This window comes from Phalacrocorax carbo (assembly GCF_963921805.1).
Source record: "Phalacrocorax carbo chromosome 31 unlocalized genomic scaffold, bPhaCar2.1 SUPER_31_unloc_1, whole genome shotgun sequence".
Classification (NCBI taxonomy): domain Eukaryota; kingdom Metazoa; phylum Chordata; class Aves; order Suliformes; family Phalacrocoracidae; genus Phalacrocorax; species Phalacrocorax carbo.
Window position 1 is genome coordinate 149,989 of NW_026990239.1, and position 14,299 is coordinate 164,287.

Genomic DNA, 14,299 nt, shown 5'->3' on the forward strand with positions numbered 1-14,299 from the left:
TGTCACAGCCATGGGCTGGTCACGGTGGCCATGGTGTCCCCAGGGTGTCCCCAGGGCCGTGGTGCCACAGCCATGGGGCTGGCTGTGGTGGCCATGGTGTCCCCAGAGTGTCCCCAGGGCCATGGTGTCACAGCCATGGGCTGGTCACGGTGGCCATGGTGTCCCCAGGGTGTCCCCAGGGCCATGGTGTCACAGCCATGGGCTGGTCACGGTGGCCATGGTGTCCCCAGGGTGTCCCCAGGTCCGTGGTGTCACAGCCATGGGCTGTTCACGGTGGCCATGGTGTCCCCAGGGTGTCCCCAGGGCCATGGTGTTACAGCCATGGGCTGGTCACGGTGGCCATGGTGTCCCCAGGGTGTCCCCAGGGCCATGGTCTCACAACCATGGGCTGGTCGTGGTGGCCATGGTGTCCCCAGAGTGTCCCCAGGGCCATGGTGTCACAGCCATGGGGCTGGTCACGGTGGCCATGGTGTCCCCAGGGTGTCCCCAGGGCCGTGGTGTCACAGCCATGGGGCTGGCTGTGGTGGCCATGGTGTCCCCAGGGTGTCCCCAGGGCCGTGGTGTCACAGCCATGGGGCTGGCTGTGGTGGCCATGGTGTCCCCAGGGTGTCCCCAGGGCCATGGTGTCCCAGCCATGGGGCTGGCTGTGGTGGCCATGGTGTCCCCAGGGTGTCCCCAGGGCCATGGTGTCACAGCCATGGGCTGGTCGTGGTGGCCATGGTGTCCCCAGGGTGTCCCCAGGGCCATGGTGTCACGGCCATGGGCTGGTCACGGTGGCCATGGTGTCCCCAGGGTGTCCCCAGGGCCATGGTGTTACAACCATGGGCTGGTCACGGTGGCCATGGTGTCCCCAGGGTGTCCCCAGGGCCGTGGTGTCACAGCCATGGCCTGGTCATGGTGGCCATGGTGTCCCCAGGGTGTCTCCAGGGTGTCCCCAGGGCCGTGGTGTCACAGCCGTGGGCTGGTCACGGTGGCCATGGTGTCCCCAGGGTGTCCCCAGGGCCATGGTGTCACAGCCATGGGGCTGGCTGTGGTAGCCATGGTGTCCCCAGGGTGTCCCCAGGGCCGTGGTGTCACAGCCATGGGGCTGGCTGTGGTGGCCATGGTGTCCCCAGGGTGTCCCCAGGGCCGTGGTGTCACAGCCATGGGCTGGTCACGGTGGCCATGGTGTCCCCAGGGTGTCCCCAGGGCCGTGGTGTCACAGCCATGGGCTGTTCACGGTGGCCATGGTGTCCCCAGGCTGTCCCCAGGGCCGTGGTGTCACAGCCATGGGCTGGTCACGGTGGCCATGGTGTCCCCAGGGTGTCCCCAGGGCCGTGGTGTCACAGCCATGGGGCTGTTCGTGGTGGCCATGGTGTCCCCAGGGTGTCCCCAGGGCCATGGTGTCACAGCCATGGGGCTGGCTGTGGTGGCCATGGTGTCCCCAGGGTGTCCCCAGGGCCATGGTGTCACAGCCATGGGGCTGTTCGTGGTGCCCATGGTGTCCCCAGGGTGTCCCCAGGGCCATGGTGTCACAGCCATGGGCTGGCTGTGGTGGCCATGGTGTCCCCAGGGTGTCCCCAGGGCCATGGTGTCACAGCCATGGGGCTGGTCACGGTGGCCATGGTGTCCCCAGGGTGGCCCCAGGGCCATGGTGTCACAGCCATGGGGCTGGCTGTGGTGGCCATGGTGTCCCCAGGGTGTCCCCAGGGCCATGGTGTCACAGCCATGGGCTGGTCACGGTGGCCATGGTGTCCCCAGGGTGTCCCCAGGGCCGTGGTGTCACAGCCATGGGGCTGGCTGTGGTGGCCATGGTGTCCCCAGGGTGTCCCCAGGGTCATGGTGTCACAGCCATGGGCTGGTCACGGTGGCCATGGTGTCCCCAGGGTGTCCCCAGGGCCGTGGTGTCACAGCCATGGGCTGGTCACGGTGGCCATGGTGTCCCCAGGGTGTCCCCAGGGCCGTGGTGTCACAGCCATGGGCTGGTCACGGTGGCCATGGTGTCCCCAGGGTGTCCCCAGGGCCGTGGTGTCACAGCCATGGGGCTGGCTGTGGTGGCCATGGTGTCCCCAGGGTGTCCCCAGGGCCGTGGTGTCACAGCCATGGGGCTGGCTGTGGTGGCCATGGTGTCCCCAGGGTGTCCCCAGGGCCATGGTGTCACAGCCATGGGGCTGGTCATGGTGGCCATGGTGTCCCCAGGGTGTCCCCAGGGCCATGGTGTCACAGCCATTGGCTGGTCGTGGTGGCCATGGTGTCCCCAGGGTGTCCCCTGGGCCGTGGTGTCACAGCCATGGGGCTGGCTGTGGTGGCCATGGTGTCCCCAGGGTGTCCCCAGGGCCGTGGTGTCACAGCCATGGGCTGGTCACGGTGGCCATGGTGTCCCCAGGGTCTCCCCAGGACCATGGTGTCACAGCCATGGGCTGGTCACTGTGGCCATGGTGTCCCCAGGGTGTCCTCTGGGCCATGTTGTCACAGCCATGGGCTGGCTGTGTTGGCCATGGTGTCCCCAGGGTGTCCCCAGGGCCATGGTGTCCCAGCCATGGGGCTGGCTGTGGTGGCCATGGTGTCCCCAGGGTGTCCCCAGGGCCATGGTGTTACAGCCATGGGCCGGTCACGGTGGCCATGGTGTCCCCAGGGTGTCCACAGGGCCATGGTGTCCCAGCCATGGGGCTGGCTGTGGTGGCCATGGTGTCCCCAGGGTGTCCCCAGGGCCGTGGTGCCACAGCCATGGGGCTGGCTGTGGTGGCCATGGTGTCCCCAGAGTGTCCCCAGGGCCATGGTGTCACAGCCATGGGCTGGTCACGGTGGCCATGGTGTCCCCAGGGTGTCCCCAGGGCCATGGTGTCACAGCCATGGGCTGGTCACAGTGGCCATGGTGTCCCCAGGGTGTCCCCAGGGCCATGGTGTCACAGCCATGGGCTGGTCATGGTGGCCATGGTGTCCCCAGAGTGTCCCCAGGGCCATGGTGTTACAGCCATGGGCTGGCTGTGGTGGCCATGGTGTCCCCAGGGTGTCCCCAGGGCCATGGTGTCACAGCCATGGGTTGGTCACGGTGGCCATGGTGTCCCCAGGGTGTCCCCAGGGCCATGGTGTCACAGCCATGGGCTGGTCACGGTGGCCATGGTGTCCCCAGGGTGTCCCCAGGGCCATGGTGTTACAATAATCGGCTGGTCACGGTGGCCATGGTGTCCCCAGGGTGTCCCCAGGGCCATGGTGTCACAGCCATGGGGCTGGCTGTGGTGGCCATGGTGTCCCCAGGGTGTCCCCAGGGCCGTGGTGTCACAGCCATGGGGCTGGCTGTGGTGGCCATGGTGTCCCCAGAGTGTCCCCAGGGCCATGGTGTCACAGCCATGGGCTGGTCGTGGTGGCCATGGTGTCCCCAGGGTGTCCCCAGGGCCATGGTGTCACAGCCATGGGCTGGTCACGGTGGCCATGGTGTCCCCAGGGTGTCCCCAGGTCCGTGGTGTCACAGCCATGGGCTGTTCACGGTGGCCATGGTGTCCCCAGGGTGTCCCCAGGGCCATGGTGTTACAGCCATGGGCTGGTCACGGTGGCCATGGTGTCCCCAGGGTGTCCCCAGGGCCGTGGTGTCACAGCCATGGGACTGGCTGTGGTGGCCATGGTGTCCCCAGAGTGTCCCCAGGGCCATGGTGTCACAGCCATGGGGCTGGTCGTGGTGGCCATGGTGTCCCCAGGGTGTCCCCAGGGCCGTGGTGTCACAGCCATGGGGCTGGCTGTGGTGGCCATGGTGTCCCCAGGGTGTCCCCAGGGCCGTGGTGTCACAGCCATGGGGCTGGCTGTGGTGGCCATGGTGTCCCCAGGGTGTCCCCAGGGCCATGGTGTCACAGCCATGGGGCTGGCTGTGGTGGCCATGGTGTCCCCAGGGTGTCCCCAGGGCCATGGTGTCACAGCCATGGGCTGGTCGTGGTGGCCATGGTGTCCCCAGGGTGTCCCCAGGGCCATGGTGTCACGGCCATGGGCTGGTCACGGTGGCCATGGTGTCCCCAGGGTGTCCCCAGGGCCATGGTGTTACAATAATCGGCTGGTCACGGTGGCCATGGTGTCCCCAGGGTGTCCCCAGGGCCATGGTGTCACAACCATGGGCTGGTCACGGTGGCCATGGTGTCCCCAGGGTGTCCCCAGGGCCGTGGTGTCACAGCCATGGGCTGGTCATGGTGGCCATGGTGTCCCCAGGGTGTCTCCAGGGTGTCCCCAGGGCCGTGGTGTCACAGCCGTGGGCTGGTCACGGTGGCCATGGTGTCCCCAGGGTGTCCCCAGGGCCATGGTGTCACAGCCATGGGGCTGGCTGTGGTAGCCATGGTGTCCCCAGGGTGTCCCCAGGGCCGTGGTGTCACAGCCATGGGGCTGGCTGTGGTGGCCATGGTGTCCCCAGGGTGTCCCCAGGGCCGTGGTGTCACAGCCATGGGCTGGTCACGGTGGCCATGGTGTCCCCAGGGTGTCCCCAGGGCCGTGGTGTCACAGCCATGGGCTGTTCACGGTGGCCATGGTGTCCCCAGGCTGTCCCCAGGGCCGTGGTGTCACAGCCATGGGCTGGTCACGGTGGCCATGGTGTCCCCAGGGTGTCCCCAGGGCCGTGGTGTCACAGCCATGGGGCTGTTCGTGGTGGCCATGGTGTCCCCAGGGTGTCCCCAGGGCCATGGTGTCACAGCCATGGGGCTGGCTGTGGTGGCCATGGTGTCCCCAGGGTGTCCCCAGGGCCATGGTGTCACAGCCATGGGGCTGTTCGTGGTGCCCATGGTGTCCCCAGGGTGTCCCCAGGGCCATGGTGTCACAGCCATGGGCTGGCTGTGGTGGCCATGGTGTCCCCAGGGTGTCCCCAGGGCCATGGTGTCACAGCCATGGGGCTGGTCACGGTGGCCATGGTGTCCCCAGGGTGGCCCCAGGGCCATGGTGTCACAGCCATGGGGCTGGCTGTGGTGGCCATGGTGTCCCCAGGGTGTCCCCAGGGCCATGGTGTCACAGCCATGGGCTGGTCACGGTGGCCATGGTGTCCCCAGGGTGTCCCCAGGGCCGTGGTGTCACAGCCATGGGGCTGGCTGTGGTGGCCATGGTGTCCCCAGGGTGTCCCCAGGGTCATGGTGTCACAGCCATGGGCTGTTCACGGTGGCCATGGTGTCCCCAGGGTGTCCCCAGGGCCGTGGTGTCACAGCCATGGGCTGGTCACGGTGGCCATGGTGTCCCCAGGGTGTCCCCAGGGCCGTGGTGTCACAGCCATGGGCTGGTCACGGTGGCCATGGTGTCCCCAGGGTGTCCCCAGGGCCGTGGTATCACAGCCATGGGGCTGGCTGTGGTGGCCATGGTGTCCCCAGGGTGTCCCCAGGGCCGTGGTGTCACAGCCATGGGGCTGGCTGTGGTGGCCATGGTGTCCCCAGGGTGTCCCCAGGGCCATGGTGTCACAGCCATGGGGCTGGTCATGGTGGCCATGGTGTCCCCAGGGTGTCCCCAGGGCCATGGTGTCACAGCCATTGGCTGGTCGTGGTGGCCATGGTGTCCCCAGGGTGTCCCCTGGGCCGTGGTGTCACAGCCATGGGGCTGGCTGTGGTGGCCATGGTGTCCCCAGGGTGTCCCCAGGGCCGTGGTGTCACAGCCATGGGCTGGTCACGGTGGCCATGGTGTCCCCAGGGTCTCCCCAGGACCATGGTGTCACAGCCATGGGCTGGTCACTGTGGCCATGGTGTCCCCAGGGTGTCCTCTGGGCCATGTTGTCACAGCCATGGGCTGGCTGTGTTGGCCATGGTGTCCCCAGGGTGTCCCCAGGGCCATGGTGTCCCAGCCATGGGGCTGGCTGTGGTGGCCATGGTGTCCCCAGGGTGTCCCCAGGGCCATGGTGTTACAGCCATGGGCCGGTCACGGTGGCCATGGTGTCCCCAGGGTGTCCACAGGGCCATGGTGTCACAGCCATGGGGCTGGCTGTGGTGGCCATGGTGTCCCCAGGGTGTCCCCAGGGCCGTGGTGCCACAGCCATGGGGCTGGCTGTGGTGGCCATGGTGTCCCCAGAGTGTCCCCAGGGCCATGGTGTCACAGCCATGGGCTGGTCACGGTGGCCATGGTGTCCCCAGGGTGTCCCCAGGGCCATGGTGTCACAGCCATGGGCTGGTCACGGTGGCCATGGTGTCCCCAGGGTGTCCCCAGGGCCATGGTGTCACAGCCATGGGCTGGTCACGGTGGCCATGGTGTCCCCAGGGTGTCCCCAGGGCCATGGTGTTACAGCCATGGGCTGGCTGTGGTGGCCATGGTGTCCCCAGGGTGTCCCCAGGGCCATGGTGTCACAGCCATGGGTTGGTCACGGTGGCCATGGTGTCCCCAGGGTGTCCCCAGGGCCATGGTGTCACAGCCATGGGCTGGTCACGGTGGCCATGGTGTCCCCAGGGTGTCCCCAGGGCCATGGTGTTACAATAATCGGCTGGTCACGGTGGCCATGGTGTCCCCAGGGTGTCCCCAGGGCCATGGTGTCACAGCCATGGGGCTGGCTGTGGTGGCCATGGTGTCCCCAGGGTGTCCCCAGGGCCGTGGTGTCACAGCCATGGGGCTGGCTGTGGTGGCCATGGTGTCCCCAGAGTGTCCCCAGGGCCATGGTGTCACAGCCATGGGCTGGTCGTGGTGGCCATGGTGTCCCCAGGGTGTCCCCAGGGCCATGGTGTCACAGCCATGGGCTGGTCACGGTGGCCATGGTGTCCCCAGGGTGTCCCCAGGTCCGTGGTGTCACAGCCATGGGCTGTTCACGGTGGCCATGGTGTCCCCAGGGTGTCCCCAGGGCCATGGTGTTACAGCCATGGGCTGTTCACGGTGGCCATGGTGTCCCCAGGGTGTCCCCAGGGCCGTGGTGTCACAGCCATGGGACTGGCTGTGGTGGCCATGGTGTCCCCAGAGTGTCCCCAGGGCCATGGTGTCACAGCCATGGGGCTGGTCGTGGTGGCCATGGTGTCCCCAGGGTGTCCCCAGGGCCGTGGTGTCACAGCCATGGGGCTGGCTGTGGTGGCCATGGTGTCCCCAGGGTGTCCCCAGGGCCGTGGTGTCACAGCCATGGGGCTGGCTGTGGTGGCCATGGTGTCCCCAGGGTGTCCCCAGGGCCATGGTGTCACAGCCATGGGGCTGGCTGTGGTGGCCATGGTGTCCCCAGGGTGTCCCCAGGGCCATGGTGTCACAGCCATGGGCTGGTCGTGGTGGCCATGGTGTCCCCAGGGTGTCCCCAGGGCCATGGTGTCACGGCCATGGGCTGGTCACGGTGGCCATGGTGTCCCCAGGGTGTCCCCAGGGCCATGGTGTTACAATAATCGGCTGGTCACGGTGGCCATGGTGTCCCCAGGGTGTCCCCAGGGCCATGGTGTCACAACCATGGGCTGGTCACGGTGGCCATGGTGTCCCCAGGGTGTCCCCAGGGCCGTGGTGTCACAGCCATGGGCTGGTCATGGTGGCCATGGTGTCCCCAGGGTGTCTCCAGGGTGTCCCCAGGGCCGTGGTGTCACAGCCGTGGGCTGGTCACGGTGGCCATGGTGTCCCCAGGGTGTCCCCAGGGCCATGGTGTCACAGCCATGGGGCTGGCTGTGGTAGCCATGGTGTCCCCAGGGTGTCCCCAGGGCCGTGGTGTCACAGCCATGGGGTTGGCTGTGGTGGCCATGGTGTCCCCAGGGTGTCCCCAGGGCCGTGGTGTCACAGCCATGGGCTGGTCACGGTGGCCATGGTGTCCCCAGGGTGTCCCCAGGGCCGTGGTGTCACAGCCATGGGCTGTTCACGGTGGCCATGGTGTCCCCAGGGTGTCCCCAGGGCCGTGGTGTCACAGCCATGGGCTGGTCACGGTGGCCATGGTGTCCCCAGGGTGTCCCCAGGGCCGTGGTGTCACAGCCATGGGGCTGTTCGTGGTGGCCATGGTGTCCCCAGTGTGTCCCCAGGGCCATGGTGTCACAGCCATGGGGCTGGCTGTGGTGGCCATGGTGTCCCCAGGGTGTCCCCAGGGCCATGGTGTCACAGCCATGGGGCTGGCTGTTCGTGCTGCCCATGGTGTCCCCAGGGTGTCCCCAGGGCCATGGTGTCACAGCCATGGGCTGGTCACGGTGGCCATGGTGTCCCCAGGGTGTCCCCAGGGCCGTGGTGTCACAGCCATGGGGCTGGCTGTGGTGGCCATGGTGTCCCCAGGGTATCCCCAGGGTCATGGTGTCACAGCCATGGGCTGGTCACGGTGGCCATGGTGTCCCCAGGGTGTCCCCAGGGCCGTGGTGTCACAGCCATGGGCTGGTCATGGTGGCCATGGTGTCCCCAGGGTGTCCCCAGGGCCATGGTGTCACAGCCATGGGCTGGTCGTGGTGGCCATGGTGTCCCCAGGGTGTCCCCAGGGCCGTGGTGTCACAGCAATGGGGCTGGCTGTGGTGGCCATGGTGTCCCCAGGGTGTCCCCAGGGCCGTGGTGTCACAGCCATGGGCTGGTCACGGTGGCCATGGTGTCCCCAGGGTCTCCCCAGGACCATGGTGTCACAGCCATGGGCTGGTCACGGTGGCCATGGTGTCCCCAGGGTGTCCCCAGGGCCATGGTGTCACAGCCATGGGCTGGCTGTGGTGGCCATGGTGTCCCCAGGGTGTCCCCAGGGCCATGGTGTCCCAGCCATGGGGCTGGCTGTGGTGGCCATGGTGTCCCCAGGGTGTCCCCAGGGCCATGGTGTTACAGCCATGGGCCGGTCACGGTGGCCATGGTGTCCCCAGGGTGTCCCCAGGGCCATGGTGTCACAGCCATGGGCTGGTCGTGGTGGCCATGGTGTCCCCAGGGTGTCCCCAGGGCCGTGGTGCCACAGCCATGGGGCTGGCTGTGGTGGCCATGGTGTCCCCAGAGTGTCCCCAGGGCCATGGTGTCACAGCCATGGGCTGGTCACGGTGGCCATGGTGTCCCCAGGGTGTCCCCAGGGCCATGGTGTCACAGCCATGGGCTGGTCACGGTGGCCATGGTGTCCCCAGGGTGTCCCCAGGTCCGTGGTGTCACAGCCATGGGCTGGTCACGGTGGCCATGGTGTCCCCAGGGTGTCCCCAGGGCCATGGTGTTACAGCCATGGGCTGGCTGTGGTGGCCATGGTGTCCCCAGGGTGTCCCCAGGGCCATGGTGTCACAGCCATGGGCTGGTCACGGTGGCCATGGTGTCCCCAGGGTGTCCCCAGGGCCATGGTGTCACGGCCATGGGCTGGTCACAGTGGCCATGGTGTCCCCAGGGTGTCCCCAGGGCCATGGTGTTACAATAATCGGCTGGTCACGGTGGCCATGGTGTCCCCAGGGTGTCCCCAGGGCCATGGTGTCACAACCATGGGCTGGTCACGGTGGCCATGGTGTCCCCAGGGTGTCCCCAGGTCCGTGGTGTCACAGCCATGGGCTGGTCACGGTGGCCATGGTGTCCCCAGGGTGTCTCCAGGGTGTCCCCAGGGCCGTGGTGTCACAGCCGTGGGCTGGTCACGGTGGCCATGGTGTCCCCAGGGTGTCCCCAGGGCCATGGTGTCACAGCCATGGGGCTGGCTGTGGTGGCCATGGTGTCCCCAGGGTGTCCCCAGGGCCGTGGTGTCACAGCCTTGGGGCTGGCTGTGGTGGCCATGGTGTCCCCAGGGTGTCCCCAGGGCCGTGGTGTCACAGCCATGGGCTGGTCACGGTGGCCATGGTGTCCCCAGGGTGTCCCCAGGGCCGTGGTGTCACAGCCATGGGCTGTTCACGGTGGCCATGGTGTCCCCAGGGTGTCCCCAGGGCCGTGGTGTCACAGCCATGGGCTGGTCACGGTGGCCATGGTGTCCCCAGGGTGTCCCCAGGGCCATGGTGTCACAGCCATGGGCTGGCTGTGGTGGCCATGGTGTCCCCAGGGTGTCCCCAGGGCCATGGTGTCACAGCCATGGGGCTGTTCGTGGTGCCCATGGTGTCCCCAGGGTGTCCCCAGGGCCATGGTGTCACAGCCATGGGGCTGGTCACGGTGGCCATGGTGTCCCCAGGGTGTCCCCAGGGCCATGGTGTCACAGCCATGGGGCTGGCTGTGGTGGCCATGGTGTCCCCAGGGTGTCCCCAGGGCCATGGTGTCACAGCCATGGGCTGGTCACGGTGGCCATGGTGTCCCCAGGGTGTCCCCAGGGTGTCCCCAGGGCCGTGGTTTCACAGCCATGGGGCTGGCTGTGGTGGCCATGGTGTCCCCAGGGTGTCCCCAGGGCCGTGGTGTCACAGCCATGGGGCTGGCTGTGGTGGCCATGGTGTCCCCAGGGTGTCCCCAGGGCCATGGTGTCACAATAATCGGCTGGTCACGGTGGCCATGGTGTCCCCAGGGTGTCCCCAGGGCCATGGTGTCACAGCCATGGGCTGGTCGTGGTGCCCATGGTGTCCCCAGGGTGTCCCCAGGGCCGTGGTGTCACAGCCATGGGGCTGGTCGTGGTGGCCATGGTGTCCCCAGGGTGTCCCCAGGGCCGTGGTGTCACAGCCATGGGCTGGTCACGGTGGCCATGGTGTCCCCAGGGTGTCCCCAGGGCCGTGGTGTCACAGCCATGGGGCTGGCTGTGGTGGCCATGATGTCCCCAGGGTGTCCCCAGGGCCGTGGTGTCACAGCCATGGGCTGGTCACGGTGGCCATGGTGTCCCCAGGGTGTCCCCAGGGCCATGGTGTTACAGCCATGGGCTGGCTGTGGTGGCCATGGTGTCCCCAGGGTGTCCCCAGGGCCATGGTGTCACAGCCATGGGCTGGTCACGGTGGCCATGGTGTCCCCAGGGTGTCCCCAGGGCCGTGGTGTCACAGCCATGGGGCTGGCTGTGGTGGCCATGATGTCCCCAGGGTGTCCCCAGGGCCGTGGTGTCACAGCCATGGGCTGGTCACGGTGGCCATGGTGTCCCCAGGGTGTCCCCAGGGCCATGGTGTTACAGCCATGGGCTGGCTGTGGTGGCCATGGTGTCCCCAGGGTGTCCCCAGGGCCATGGTGTCACAGCCATGGGCTGGTCACGGTGGCCATGGTGTCCCCAGGGTGTCCCCAGGGCCATGGTGTCACGGCCATGGGCTGGTCACAGTGGCCATGGTGTCCCCAGGGTGTCCCCAGGGCCATGGTGTTACAATAATCGGCTGGTCACGGTGGCCATGGTGTCCCCAGGGTGTCCCCAGGGCCATGGTGTCACAACCATGGGCTGGTCACGGTGGCCATGGTGTCCCCAGGGTGTCCCCAGGTCCGTGGTGTCACAGCCATGGGCTGGTCACGGTGGCCATGGTGTCCCCAGGGTGTCTCCAGGGTGTCCCCAGGGCCGTGGTGTCACAGCCGTGGGCTGGTCACGGTGGCCATGGTGTCCCCAGGGTGTCCCCAGGGCCATGGTGTCACAGCCATGGGGCTGGCTGTGGTGGCCATGGTGTCCCCAGGGTGTCCCCAGGGCCGTGGTGTCACAGCCTTGGGGCTGGCTGTGGTGGCCATGGTGTCCCCAGGGTGTCCCCAGGGCCGTGGTGTCACAGCCATGGGCTGGTCACGGTGGCCATGGTGTCCCCAGGGTGTCCCCAGGGCCGTGGTGTCACAGCCATGGGCTGTTCACGGTGGCCATGGTGTCCCCAGGGTGTCCCCAGGGCCGTGGTGTCACAGCCATGGGCTGGTCACGGTGGCCATGGTGTCCCCAGGGTGTCCCCAGGGCCATGGTGTCACAGCCATGGGCTGGCTGTGGTGGCCATGGTGTCCCCAGGGTGTCCCCAGGGCCATGGTGTCACAGCCATGGGGCTGTTCGTGGTGCCCATGGTGTCCCCAGGGTGTCCCCAGGGCCATGGTGTCACAGCCATGGGGCTGGTCACGGTGGCCATGGTGTCCCCAGGGTGTCCCCAGGGCCATGGTGTCACAGCCATGGGGCTGGCTGTGGTGGCCATGGTGTCCCCAGGGTGTCCCCAGGGCCATGGTGTCACAGCCATGGGCTGGTCACGGTGGCCATGGTGTCCCCAGGGTGTCCCCAGGGTGTCCCCAGGGCCGTGGTTTCACAGCCATGGGGCTGGCTGTGGTGGCCATGGTGTCCCCAGGGTGTCCCCAGGGCCGTGGTGTCACAGCCATGGGGCTGGCTGTGGTGGCCATGGTGTCCCCAGGGTGTCCCCAGGGCCATGGTGTCACAATAATCGGCTGGTCACGGTGGCCATGGTGTCCCCAGGGTGTCCCCAGGGCCATGGTGTCACAGCCATGGGCTGGTCGTGGTGCCCATGGTGTCCCCAGGGTGTCCCCAGGGCCGTGGTGTCACAGCCATGGGGCTGGTCGTGGTGGCCATGGTGTCCCCAGGGTGTCCCCAGGGCCGTGGTGTCACAGCCATGGGCTGGTCACGGTGGCCATGGTGTCCCCAGGGTGTCCCCAGGGCCGTGGTGTCACAGCCATGGGGCTGGCTGTGGTGGCCATGATGTCCCCAGGGTGTCCCCAGGGCCGTGGTGTCACAGCCATGGGCTGGTCACGGTGGCCATGGTGTCCCCAGGGTGTCCCCAGGGCCATGGTGTCACAGCCATGGGCTGACTGTGGTGGCCACGGTGTCCCCAGGGTGTCACCAGGGCCATGGTGTCACAGCCATGGGGCTGGCTGTGGTGGCCATGGTGTCCCCAGGGTGTCCCCAGGGCCATGGTGTCACAGCCATGGGCTGGTCACGGTGGCCATGGTGTCCCCAGGGTGTCCCCAGGTCCGTGGTGTCACAGCCATGGGCTGGTCACGGTGGCCATGGTGTCCCCAGGGTGTCCCCAGGGCCATGGTCTCACAACCATGGGCTGGTCGTGGTGGCCATGGTGTCCCCAGAGTGTCCCCAGGGCCATGGTGTCACAGCCATGGGCTGGTCACGGTGGCCATGGTGTCCCCAGGGTGTCCCCAGGGCCGTGGTGTCACAGCCATGGGGCTGGCTGTGGTGGCCATGGTGTCCCCAGGGTGTCCCCAGGGCCGTGGTGTCACAGCCATGGGGCTGGCTGTGGTGGCCATGGTGTCCCCAGGGTGTCCCCAGGGCCGTGGTGTCACAGCCATGGGGCTGGCTGTGGTGGCCATGGTGTCCCCAGGGTGTCCCCAGGGCCATGGTGTCACAGCCATGGGCTGGTCGTGGTGGCCATGGTGTCCCCAGGGTGTCCCCAGGGCCATGGTGTCACGGCCATGGGCTTGTCACGGTGGCCATGGTGTCCCCAGGGTGTCCCCAGGGCCATGGTGTTACAATAATCGGCTGGTCACGGTGGCCATGGTGTCCCCAGGGTGTCCCCAGGGCCATGGTGTCACAGCCATGGGCTGGTCACGGTGGCCATGGTGTCCCCAGGGTGTCCCCAGGGCCGTGGTGTCACAGCCATGGGCTGGTCACGGTGGCCATGGTGTCCCCAGGGTGTCCCCAGGGCCGTGGTGTCACAGCTGTGGGCTGGTCACGGTGGCCATGGTGTCCCCAGGGTGTCCCCAGGGCCGTGGTGTCACAGCCATGGGTTGGTCACGGTGGCCATGGTGTCCCCAGGGTGTCCCCAGGGCCATGGTGTCACAGCCATGGGCTGGTCACGGTGGCCATGGTGTCCCCAGGGTGTCCCCAGGGCCGTGGTGTCACAGCCATGGGCTGGTCACGGCGGCCATGGTGTCCCCAGGGTGTCCCCAGGACCATGGTGTCACAGCCATGGGGCTGGCTGTGGTGGCCATGGTGTCCCCAGGGCCATGGTGTCACAGCCATGGGGCTGGTCACGGTGGCCATGGTGTCCCCAGGGTGTCCCCAGGGCCGTGGTGTCACAGCCATGGGCTGGTCGTGGTGGCCATGGTGTCCCCAGGGTGTCCCCAGGGCCGTGGTGTCACAGCCATGGGGCTGGCTGTGGTGGCCATGGTGTCCCCAGGGTGTCCCCAGGGCCATGGTGTCACAGCCATGGGCTGGTCACGGTGGCCAGGGTGTCCCCAGGGTGTCCCCAGGGCCGTGGTGTCACAGCCATGGGGCTGGCTGTGGTGGCCATGGTGTCCCCAGGGTGTCCCCAGGGCCGTGGTGTCACAGCCATGGGCTGGTCACGGTGGCCATGGTGTCCCCAGGGTGTCCCCAGGGCCATGGTGTCACAGCCATGGGGCTGGCTGTGGTGGCCATGGTGTCCCCAGGGCCATGGTGTCACAGCCATGGGGCTGGCTGTGGTGGCCATGGTGTCCCCAGGGTGTCCCCAGGGCCATGGTGTCACAGCCATGGGGCTGGCTGTGGTGGCCATCGTGTCCCCAGGCTGCCCCCAGGGCCGTGGTGTCACAGCCATGGGCTGGTCATGGTGGCCATGGTGTCCCCAGGGTGTCCCCAGGGCCATGGTGTCACAGCCATGGGCTGGTCGTGGTGGCCATGGTGTCCCCAGGGCCGTGGTGTCACAGCCATGGGGCTGGCTGTGGT